At 40.5% G+C, this 13,020-nt stretch overlaps 1 protein-coding gene across 1 annotated transcript in view; it reads right to left on the bottom strand.

The window, feature by feature from the left end:
* The window catches only part of PIEZO2 (piezo type mechanosensitive ion channel component 2), a 440,411-nt gene that overhangs the window by 321,148 nt on the left and 106,243 nt on the right, over nt 1–13,020 (bottom strand). The window lies entirely within an intron of this gene.

Here is a 13,020-nt window from a genome sequence, read left to right on the forward strand (position 1 = left end):
TGGTGAAGTAAATGGGAGCCTTGCGTGCACACCCAAGGGAAAATATCAGCTCTGTATCTCCAGAGTTGGTAGAGAAAAAGAAAGCAATGAACACAACAACAACTTGAAAAGAGGATACAAAAAGCCTTCTATGATGGTTTAACAGATTCAGACTTGTTCCAGACATGAGGATATAGAGCAGTGATACTCAATAGGTGGCCCATAGGCCACATGTGGCCCGCTAAATCTTCCTGTGTGGAAATGTTTGTAATTAAATTCACAAACAGTCATGTGCTGCCTATCATTTGCCTATGAATTTCCTTGTAACTTAACTTACTGGCAGTGCTTAATTTGTAATAAAAGAGGTGCCAGGTCGGAGAGCGGCAGCAGCTGGCTGGCCGCTAGGGTTCCCAGGTGTCCGGTTTTCAACAGGAACGCCTAGGCAAAAAGGAACCCTGGAAGCTCTGGTCAGCATAGTTGACCAGGCCACTAAAAGCCCGGTTGGCCACAGCGCAAGCAGTGTTGGGGATCTGTTTGAAAAAGTGTCTGCCTTTCAGAGGAATCTTGATGTTGCACTTTCCTACATTGAGTGCTGTTGCTACAGATGAAACCTTAATGAAAATGATGCAAGAATTCCTAAACAATCTGATCAAAAATTTTAAAATGTGATTTGAGAATTTTAAAATTCCAAAGGACTTGCTTTTATTTGTTTATTGTTGTCTCTGCCATTTGTTATCTCTGCCAATGGACCTTGCCCTTCTAAAGCAAATAACATTCTTGATTCAACTGATGAAGGTTCCTTTCAATCAGAAATTGTAAGGCTCAAGAGCTCAGACGTCTTGCACGCAAAATTCAGAGAAGTGGGACTTTGTGATTTCTGGACTCGATATGCTGACCAGTTTCAGAATAGCCAGAATCTAGCCATCTATCTTTTAATGATGTTTCGATCAACATACCCCTGCAAATCTGAGTTTTCTACCATGAACATTATAAAAAACCAACATCGCAATTGCCTGACAGATGAGCATCTTCACCAGTGTATGTTCCTTGCCCTCACTGCCTACAAACCACCTTTCACAAAGCTTGCGGGAGATCGTGGATGTCACCTCTCCCATTACAGTTTGCCACAGTTTGCTAATGTTGATTTCTAAACTTTATTAAAAGATAGAAACACCAATACTTATGCTGCAATCAAAGTCTTTATTTATTGGCAACTGAAGAGTTTTTAAATTTTTATTTGGTCAGCCTTCTGCATAAATGGCCTGCCTCTTGTCATACAATTCTCAAATCAGCCCACGGGTAGAAGTAACTGAGTATCACTGGTGTAGAGTCTGCCCACCAGTAGTCTTGGACACAATAGTCACAGAAATATTTTAATTAAATGTTATCTTTTTCTTCAAACACGCATAGTCGGATCATTTTTGCAGAAGAAGAATATAGAAGACTTAGTTTAAAAGTATATTCATTTTGTTTTTAATTAAAAAAAAGTTATTTTATATTGCACTGTCCAGTGGTAAATTGCAAAGCATTTTGAAAAGGAAGGTGCATATAATTACCCCAATTTTTCACATCAGAAACTGAGGTCAAAGTGACTTGCTCAAGATCACACAAAGTCAGATACAGAGCCAACATTTCCTGGCCCCCAATTCAGTGCGATATCCACTGAACCATGCAGTACCCATATGGATAGAATTAAGGTCCTGTGCCAGTCGATGGCACTTAAGAATGTGTATTATTGTTCCTAGGTTTTATAGGACCAATAAAAGTTATTGCGCATTACAAACGGTTTCCTGAGTACAGCTCTTTACATAGTGCTTTTAACAAACATGGAAGCTTTAATGCATATTAGGCTGCATTTAGAGTGCATCAAGCCCCATAACTTTTTTAACAGATGACTACAAGCGACTTCAAATGAAATAATGCCATTCCTACCATTGTCTGTTCATTCACTTCAGTGCCTGGAAGATGTGAGTGGATACTTTCTCCTAAGAAATAACACCCTTTTCCCATTTCAAAGGAGAATACGTACAGGTCATACAATATGCAGAGTCCACTGCTGTACAGAAAAGAGGTACTTGACCAACCAGCTCTGATTTTGATTAGATAGGGCCTGATTCTGATGCAATACCTGCACTCACATCCTACTCCCATTGTCAGTAACAGCGTTGTCCAAGGAAAAATGTGTCATGGAACAAAGCACTGGAGCTTCAAAGTTGCCCCACCTAACTGGCATAAAGTTTTCTACAAATAAGAATTGTTAAATGAAGTAAAGTAAAGGCCATATATCTATAAAGAGAGAGAGAGTGTGTAAGTTAAATTGTGCAAGCAGGAGCAAGAAGCACAGAGAGGCATGTGCGACTACAAACAGAAGTATTTGTTTAACTTGCTTTCACTGGCTTTTTACTATCTCAAGCTCAGTGCTCCTTTGAGATTCTAATTTCACAATTAAGAGTATCTCAATCATACACACCATCCATCCTATTCTACATCATAAGATTTGTCAAATGACCCTCTCTCTCTCTCTCTTCCTTTCATTAGTTTTATTATTTCAAAAATGTGGGGCCTGAGTCTATGGAAAGGAAACTAATTTTCCTGATTTCAAAAGGAGTCTGCTAGCTCTCCAGTAAACTCAACACTTTTAACATAGATTGGAACCAAATGCTTACAGGCCACTGAGCCTAACTTCAGTGCCAGGCAAACTGGTAGAAGCTATGGTAAAGAACAGAATTATCAGTCAGATAGATAAACACGATTTGTTAGGGAAAAGTTAACACAGCTTTTGTAAACGGAAGCCATGCCTCACCAATCTATAAGAACTCTTTGACAGAGAAGCATGCAGATAAGAGTTATCCAGTCAATATAATGTACTTGGATTTTCAGAAAGCTTTTGAAAAGGTCCGTCACCAAAGGTTCTTAAGAAAGTAAGTAGTCATGTGATAAGAGGGAAGGTCCTCTCATGGATCAGTAACTGGTTAAAAGATAGGAAACAAAGGGTAGGAATAAATGGTCAGTTTTCACAATGGAGAGAGGTAATCAGCAGGGTTCCCAAGAATCTGTACTGGTACCTGTGCTGTTCAACATATAGAACAATGGTCTGGAAAAGGGAGTGAACAGTGAAGCAGCAAAGTTTGCAGATAATATAAAAGTATTCACAGTAGTTAAGTCCAAAGTTGACTGCAAAGGAGTTACAAAGGGATCTCACAAAACTCTGTGACAGGGCAACAAAATGGCATATAAAATTAAACAATAAGTGCAAAGTAATGCACACTAGAAAAAACAATCCCAACTACACATATATAATGGTGGGTTTTAAATTAGCTGCCACTATTCAAGAAAGATCTTGGAGTCATCATGGATCATTCTCGGAGAACTTCAGCTCAATTTGCAGCTATGGTCAAAAAGTCTAACAATGTTAGGAACTATTAGGAAAGGGATAGATAATAGGCAAAATATCGTTACCCCTATACCTTGAATATTGTGTCCAGTTCTGGTCACCCCATCTCAAAAAGGATACATTAGAATCAGAAAAATTACACAGAAGGTCAAGGGTATGGAACAGCTTCCATATGGGGAAAAGACTAAAAAGATGAGGGGTGACCAGCTTAGAAAAGAGACAACTGAAGGGAGATATTATAGAAGTCTATAAAATCATGAATGGTGTGGAAAAAGTGAATAGATAAACGTTATTTATCCTGTCCCGCAATACAAAAATCAGGGGTCACCCAATGAAATTAATAGGCAGCAGGTTTAATACAAACAAGAGGAAGTACTTTTTCACAGAATACACTTGGAACTCATTGCCATGTTTTGTTGTGATGGCCAAAAGTATAACTGGGTTCAAAAAAGAACTAGATAAGTTCATGGAGGATAGGCCCATCAGTGGCTATCAGACAAGATGGTTAGGGATGTAACCCCATACTCAAACCTCTGATTGCCAGAAGCTGGGAGGGGAAGAAAGAGATGGATCACTCCAACTTCCCTTTTCCATACACTCCTCCTGAAGCTCTGTACTGGCCACTGTTGGAGACATGATACTGGGCTAGATGGATCATTGGTCTGATCTGGTATGGCCATTCTTATGTTCTTAAGAAGATACATAGGCAATTATATTCTTTGGGAGCATTTAGTCAACTACAATTTTGAGGTTTTTGCTACCCATTATAGAACTTCAAAATTGTCCTAAATATGAAAAAACACTGACCGACTTATTTGTGGTTAGAACAAGACTAATGTTAAAGTTAATATCAGATCGGACAAGTCTACAGTTTTTCCCTGAAGACTATAGGTTTTTGGCCCTTTCAACAGAGCAATCCACTGATTTTCCTGACCCAGGCCCAATGCAAAGGAAGTAATGAAATCAGAGCGATATTAAGAATTAGCCCAGATATTAAAATGTTTCAAAGTCATCCTAGGTCTCCCTGACTTCTCTTAATTTAGATTATCCTAATTCAGATATCCCAGGCTCTTTCTAAAGATAAAAGGACCAGATCGCCTGCTGGTGTAAACCAGCACAGATCCATTGAATTCTGGCAAATATCTCTAAGCAAACACCTCTCTCTCTTCTTTTACAAAATAAAGCCTATATTTCTCAGGTATCTCATTTCTTCCCTATTTAAGATTAATAATTACTATGGGCTTAACCCTATACTTACTGAAGTCAAAGGGAAGGCCTCCATTTACTTTAATAGTTCAGGATCAGATCCTGTGAAAATTTGTGGGGGCTACCTTGACATTTTTCTAATTGTTACCTAAGGTCAGAAAGCAAATACTTTTGAAAGAAATGGGGAAGCGGAAAGAGATGATGTAGTTTTCTGAATCCCTAACCATCTAGTGTAAAACTAAAATGTCAGCACCACTTCTAAGGACATTAGTGCATGATTATTTTAAATAGCACAACTTTCTGTATTTCCTTGCGACTTTTTGGGTTAAGTGAATGATAACTAAACCAGAAGTAGCACTAATAGACACTCTTCCTCCTCCTCCTCCTCTTTATGACTTGTCACCATGAAAAAAGAATACAAACTATACTGGATATATTGGAATAGGAAATAGGACATGGATTTTTATTTCTTAGATTGCTGTCTGGAAAACATCATAGATTGTCAAAAAATGCACACAATTATCTCCCCCCACCTAAGAGCTTGCTACAGCATACATTTAAAATGGGAAGGTATGTACTTGTGATGGTTTCTGCCAGAATTATGCATATGTTTGAGTATTTTTTCAAATCTGCAATCTACTGTTTATGTCAGAGGATGTTGGCAGGTATGTAATATAATGTTGATCTACTGGCCAAATTTGTTTTATGCTACAATTTTTATTTTATTTTGACCACAGCACTGCCAGTTGCTTGTCGGATGCAGTCCACAAAAAATATCTGACTCATAAATAAGTATAATTTACTGGAATCAGACCCCTAGAGTTATACACTGCAAAAAAAAAAAAAAAAAAAAACCAGCCAGCCAAACACCAAATGCCCATAATGAAATGTGTTCATTGCTTTTATAGCTGAGGGAAATTTTTACAATCAAAAGAATTCAGTGTCTACAGAAAAGCCTCTTTAAGTAAAAGATTTAAATTACAGCTGGGCAAGTAAATTACAGAGATGATCCCCATTGCCTTCCACCACAGCCAGGAGGCAGCTATAATTCAGCTGGCTGCCCTGTGGAACACAGGAGGTGGGGATTCAGGTGGGACTGACTAGGGCTGAGTGCAGTACTAGCAGCACCAGACGGGCCACAGCCCTGTTGCCATAAGTTAGGTCACATGGCTAGAGTGGTAGGTAGGAGAGTAAGTGGGGCGGGGGCGGACAAAGTATAACAGGACCTACTTCCCCACTGCAGCTCTGGAGGCCCTTGCTTCCTAGACAGCTGTGCCCCTTTGAGCCATAATATTAGAGTAGCATGAAGTGCACTGCAGATAAACTTCAGAAAACAAGTTTCATTTCTTTTTTCACCCACTGAATCTTATTGCCCTTCTTGTACAACAACACTTGAAAGAGCTAAATAGATTTCACTACAGAAATGATTTTCTGACAAGTTGCTAGCACAGTGCTCTTCAAAAATATTTTTGAAGTGAATATGGCTGGTTAGAAGTCACGAAGGAAATTTGGGGTTTTGTTTTTTTCAGTGCTCCCTTCAGTTTACCTTGAAAACAGAGTCAAATTATTTCCATTTATTTCAAAGGGCAGTTTATATTAAAAATGAGTATAGCATCTCCTAGAGAGACTAAAAAAAAAAGAGCATCTCAGGAACCAAGACAAACATGCAGGCCTTTGTGTGCTACCAGCAAAAACACTGACTCCAAATATCAATGGACTACAACCATCACTAACTTTTCCTACTGATCTAACTATTTTCACCAGACTACAGTTTTAGTACTGATAAAATTTCTGTATAGACTAACAGACTCTTGACTGACTGGTAAACAAGTGTACTATTTACAAGATCTGTTTCTCAGCATTGATCTTTGAATGTACACAATGTACATAATAGCTACACAAGCCAGGGATCTTGGACTAGACAGAGAGGACTTGTGCGATCAGAGTTCAGCTACTGTTTATGCTCTTCTGACATGTGGCCAAGGCCTTGTGATTCTAAATAAAAAGAGCTTGTGCTAATGGGATAACTTTAATGAAAATTCATGCTGCTGGAAGAAATCTGAGGAAGAGAAAGAGCTAATCCAGGCTAACAAATTTGGACATGGCTCAGTGAGTTATGTGCCAAAAAACTAATATATCAAGCAATATATTGAACCCTCCTGTTACACAGATTCCACACTCCTCACCATCCCTCTTCCATTTAGGCCCTGTTTCAGTAGTCCATCCCTGTTCAGCAAAGCACTTAAGCAAATTGGCATCTTCATTTCCACCAGCAAGGATTTCCTAAAAAGCAGGCTCTCCATTTATTTATTTATTTTACTACTGAGGCTATGGCTATACTACAGATAAGTCGACATAAGTTATGTCACTAAGGGATGAGTATAAGTCACCCCCTTGAATGACGTAACTAGGGTTGCCAACTGTCTAATAAAAAACCGAAGACCCTAGCCCCGTCCCTTCTCTGAGGCCCCACCTCTCCCCCCCTCGCACTACATTCCCCTTCCCTCCCTCACTTTCATTAGGCTGGGGCAGGAGGTTGGGGTGCAGGAGGGGGTGAGGGCTCAGGGTTGTGGTGCAGGCTCAGGCAGGGGGTTGGGGCATGGAGGGGTGAGGGCTCCATCTGGGGGTGTGGGCATTGGGGTGAGGGTTGCAGGAGAGTGGGGACGAGGGATTTGGAATGTGGGAGGGGGCTGCAGGTTGAGGCAAGAGGTTGGGGTGTGGGAGGGGGTATGGGCTCTGGGGTGCAGGAGGGGGCTCCAGGCTGGGGCTGAGGGATTTGGAGTGCAGGAATGGAGCTGCGGTTTGAGGCAGGGGGTTGGGGTGCAGGCTCTAGGCTGGCATGCAGGAGGGGGCTCCGGGTTTGGTGGGGCTCAGGGCTGGGGCAGGGGCTTACCTCAGGTGCATGGAGCAGCAGGGCTAAGGCAGGCTCCCTGAAAGGAGCCAGCAGGTCTGGCTCCGAGGTGGGGGGGGCAGAAGGCTCCGCGCGCTGCTCTCACCCACAGACGCTGCCCCTCACCAGCTCCCATTGGTCGCAGTTCCCATCCAGTAGGAGTACTGGTGCTCAGGGCGGTGGCAGCCCCTGGGGGCACTATGCCTAGGAGCCAGAGGGAGGACATGCCGCTGCTTCTGAGAGCAGCGCGGAGCCACGGCAGGTAGGGAGCCTGCCTTAGCCCCACTGTGCTGCTGGCCAGACTTTTAATGGCCCAATCAGTGGTGCTGACTGGAGCCACGAGGGGCCCTTTTCAACTGGACATTCGAGTCAAAAAACGGACATCTGGAAACCCTAGACATAATTTACACCAATGTAAGTACCAGTATGGACAGCTCTTTATCGGCGGGAGAGCTTGTCCTGCTGACATAGCTATCACTGCTCACGGGGGCTGGAGTAATTAAGCTGAGGAGAGAGCTTAGAGTGGCTCCACTAGAGAGCTTACAGCAAGGCAGCTGCACCACTGTAAGCTCTTTAGTGGATCCATAGCCAGTAGTGTAATCAAGGATAAACTTGGGTTTGTGTTTACCCACGTCTCATTTGGGGATTATGGAGTTTAGTTTAAGAGGTTTCCCACTTCATTATTTTTCACCACTGCACCGCTGTATCTGACCCTTCAAGATTCTCAATATATGACCTCATCAGCAGTCCTGCTGTGCAGCCAGGGCAAGGCCAAAATATGTGGGATTCTCTGAGCATGCAGAATGACTGCCCTGCACCTTTAAGCGGCGGGGATGGGGTGTATTTGGCTTGCTAGACAAATGAAGGGAATAATGCTTTATGGCTGGGAGGAGGCGGGGATGAAAACTGCTGCAAAAGGGTCAACATGGTCGCTGACTCATCCCCTAGGACAATACAGGGCAGCTCTGCACCCGAAGCCTCCCTTTTATATGGAGCAGGCTGAAGCAGGACCCATCCTCCCTCCCCTTTAGGTGGTAAAATACCAGGTTTGGTCCAGCCCCGCTGTGGGCATTACGCTAGCCACCTCTTTTTTAGGGGGGCTGGGAAGGATTTTTTCCCTTACCACCATATTGGTTTCGGTGCAGATGGGGTTTTTTCGCCTTCCCCACAGCAGGTTCAGATGGGCTCTGTTCATGCATGACATGAAGGGCGGTAGGCCATATGTCACAACTCATTATTTAAGTGTAGGGAGGATGTCCAGTGCAGGTACTCCATAGGAACAGTATACAGTGACCAAATAAATGGCTTGGAAAAGGACTTAAAAAGAGGTGTTCATTAAAGGAACAAATGGGGGGTGGTTGGGGAGTCCTGTGATTTGGCAGGGAGCCAACTCCCCAGTCTTATAGCCCACCTTAACCCTCCTACGATGGTAAGGACCCAGCAATGGATTTGCTGGAGGGACCTGGATGGAAAAAGAGGAGGAGCTGGTAAAAGCCTCCCGGATAATTACGGAATAAACATGGGGTTACCTGCACTGTACACTTTTATCTGCCAGGTTGTCCTAGACATCTAATAATAAAGTTGCGGCCTGATTAAACCCATGTCAAATGGCTCCTGTCCTTCTTTCAGTATAGCCAGACAATGGAGTACTCTACATATCTATTATTTTGAGGGATGTCACTCACTTTAGTCCCAAAGTTACTTAAATGTCACATAAAGTTGGTGTTCCCTCATTTTTACAGTTAAAGATCATTCAGACAAAAAATAAAGAATTTTGAAACTAAAGATAGATAAAGTGATCTTTACACCACAGCAAGTGGAATGGGCCTTCAATAAAAAGAAACTGATTTGATGTACCAGAGTACTGGAAATGTGTTGATATGTGGCTTATACCTTCAATACAATAATTGCTGCTGGTGCAGCCAGCCTTATAGCACAAACTATCTTTGTGTGTCATCTTTAAATATCGATTTGGGCTAACATTAACTTACCTTTTAAATTATATATTTTATCATCAATTTTGGTCAATAAGCTGTTCCTGGCAGGAAGTGTGTCTGTATGTCTGCACAACACCATGCACATTGTTGGAGCTACTGTAACATAAACAACAGCTTGTAGCTTTATTCCAAACTAAAATGTTTATGCCTGTACAACGAAACAACGAGAGCCTGAATGGAACGATAATTTCTCATTATTTGTGTATTATACTAATCCCTACAGTTGTCTGAAGTATGCAATATGTCATGGATAGGAACGTTTGAAAGAGCTACAATAAAACACATGATAGGCCAATAGTATGCTGTTTTTTGCTGTGAGTAGATATTACTACAGATAGAGAAATACCTATCAGAGCCCCTAAGGGGAATGGTGGTCTAGTACAGTAGGTACAGAGTTTTAAAGCAAAGGGAATGAGAGTCAGGAAACCTGGGTTCTCTTCCTGGCTCAGTTAATGCCTTGCTGTGTGCTTTCGGGCAAGTCACATAACCTCTCAGTGCCTCTGTTCAATAACTCTCAAAATTAATAATAATAATTTTCTACCTTGCAAGACTGTTGTGAAGCTTATTTAATTATTAGAAAACCATTTTAAAAGTCTTGGATACAAAGTCTTGTGGGGGGAATGGAGTTGTCTGTATATAAATGCAAGGTATTATTGTCCTGTATAATCTACGTGATGGGGAAAATTCTGACAAATTGAGATTAGAATGGCATCCGTCTGCATTTCCAGACATTTGTCTGTTTAACAGTGTTTACATACAACATATAATATTGTATGTTGTCTAAAAAAAAAAACACTTGGTTTATTAAAGTGAATTCAATCTTAAAAGCAAATGCCTCCGTTCCCAACCTAATGACTTAATGCTCAGACGTCTGCTATCATTTTCTATTATTATGAAGAAACTATAGAAACAACAACAACATAACAATGGATTAATTGCTATCAGCAAAAAGCAAACATTCTTTAAGATCTATAGCATAGCACTCTTGGTGAATAACAAAACCAATACTTAAGTTTATTCCAGGCATTTCTATAAGAAGTTTTTGTTTTGTGTTATAATCTTCAATAATTTTAGACATAAAATCTAATATGGTCAGCTGTGTATTTACAGTTCTGATAGTCATTACAGTTCATCATGATGGCGTAATGCACATGCTCTCGTGACATTAATGGACTTACTCATTCAATCCATTTTTAAATTTTAATTGTTTAGAAAACATGATTTTTAAAAAGAGGTCCCTATAAGATGAGGATCCACTGAGCTCTGCCTGTGGGTATTTTAAAAAAAATTAACATATGTAAATGCATTTCACTGTGCATAAAAAATAATTCCCAAATCTAGAAGTTTTGCCATTTCTTGTCAATTTTCCAGAGATGCCACTGAAAAAATTTTGATGGACTCTTTTCTACTTTGGTTTTGTGAGGAAGGCTATTATGTTTGAGCAAAATAGATATTTATGGATGATTATTTAAGTTCATGAGTGCTGCTCACCTTCTGAAAACCATTTCTTCATTAACTCATATCTCAAAAGAGACCCATATAATAAAAACTCTTCAGACCAGATTCTCTGCAGGAGCAACTACATCAGCAGCAGAGAATTTGTCACTTCACACACTCTGCATTTCATCTGAGCCAGTCAGCACCATAACCTCTTGGGATCAGAATTTATCCTAACAATCAGAAAGCCATGCACAGATTCTTCCGGTCTAAGTGTCACCTTTTGCCTTGCTTTGAAATCCGCTTCATACCTGTAACCTTTTAGAGCTCAGCAATTCCAAAAAGGGCACTTGTACTATTTTTCTGCCTTTCTTATTGACTGAGACACAAGCAAGATGAAAAACATGAAGTCCTGGAAAATAGCTGCAAGGGCAGTGAGAAAGGAAAGACAAAACAGCACCCCCTGGCAGAAGTAGCTCTCAGTCTGTGTAAGAACTTTCTGCTTCCAATAATCAACAGAAAAAGGGAAAAGCCCATTTTATGAAGCTTTAATAGTCGATGAGTTTTTAAAGATCAGTTTATTTTTTTAAAACTGATTTCCCACCTCATCCCAACACAAATATGCAGTAAACCTGTAAAACAGACCCAAACAGTCACCAAAAGCTATAGCACATAATTCTCAAACAAAACAGCTTTAGTCTTAGCAATAACAAAAACAAACATCTTTGACTTTGTGCAACATTCTTCTACAAAAATCAGCTCCAGCCATTTGCCAGCAATAACCTATATACTGATTTAGAATTAAACAAAACTTGGAGGATTGAGCTGGGAGACAAACCATCAACCAATCATTAATTGGATTTTATGATGTGACTCACAATTTAGCAATTTCCCAGAATTTAATCACAAATGCACCCAGAAGATCAATTAAAGAACAGGCTCAGAATTTGCTAGAGCCCTGTGTGAAACAGGGGAAGATGACGACCTCAGCAGCTTTACCACAGAATTTTATGAATGAACAAAGAAAGGTTTTAAAAGGCAAGATTAATTTTATCTTGCGTTTCCTCACAGCCCCTTTCATTGTTTTTTTCTGAGTAGCCAGGGTTGTTTTTTGGGTTGTTGTTTTTTAAATGAATGGCTGTACCCAAAGGATTGCATGTTGTCAGCTACTGCTTGTTTTACAACAATATCTATACATGGCTGTGGTCACTCTAGGTTTGAACTGAACTTTGTTACTTTTAAGCCACATCATTTTTATGATGCCTATTTCTGAAAAAAAAATTATGCAGTTAAGCAACTTCCTTTATATTCCTGTATGGCATCAGAGGCATTATTAGAATGTGTCCTGCAATGAAAAGTACAGAATTTCCCATTTCTCACAAAAGTCCTAACTAAAGTCACAATAAGCAGTTTTTAAAAATGCAGACAATATGGCATTTTGGACCACAATATCATAAGACTTCCCCCATGACTCTCTATTTCTCTTCCCACTCAGATAGTACGGGCCTCCTCTCTGTCCCGTCACACAATCATGTCACAGCTTTTCCAATCTGGAACAGTCTTCCTGCAGCCCAGTCACTGATTGTCTTAATAAACCAATGGGGCAGGGTGGACATTATGCAAACTTTTTTCAAATCTTGAAGTGATTTCGTTCAAGTTTTGGGCAAAGGTCCAAGTGAATTCTCATTTTACCAAATGATTTTGCCTACTGCTAATTCTGGCACGCCATGCACACGTAATTGTTTATACAATGCAATCCACATGTGCATCACACAAGCACGCTTAGAAGCTTATTTCCTTCCTTTCTCCTGCAAAACTCTCATTGTGCTTCTCCGCAAAAGGCTCTTGGGAATGGGATTTAACACATTTCCTTGGGTCAGGCTAAATGAAGTGAGAATAGATTGATCTGGTCCTGACATCAGAGCTTTGAAAGATATTTTAAGCATTTTAAGATTGGTTTCAAGTCTTAAAGTTTTATTAACACACACCATTAAAATGCATTCCCTTGTAGGTTTTCCTTCCCATATTATGTAGCATCAGCCAACTCAATTACAAAGCAGTAAAAAATGTCATCTTATAAACATACACCTACAGAATAGATAACTGGAATCTCAAAA

This window comes from Natator depressus, chromosome 2 (assembly GCF_965152275.1).
Source record: "Natator depressus isolate rNatDep1 chromosome 2, rNatDep2.hap1, whole genome shotgun sequence".
Taxonomy (NCBI): domain Eukaryota; kingdom Metazoa; phylum Chordata; order Testudines; family Cheloniidae; genus Natator; species Natator depressus.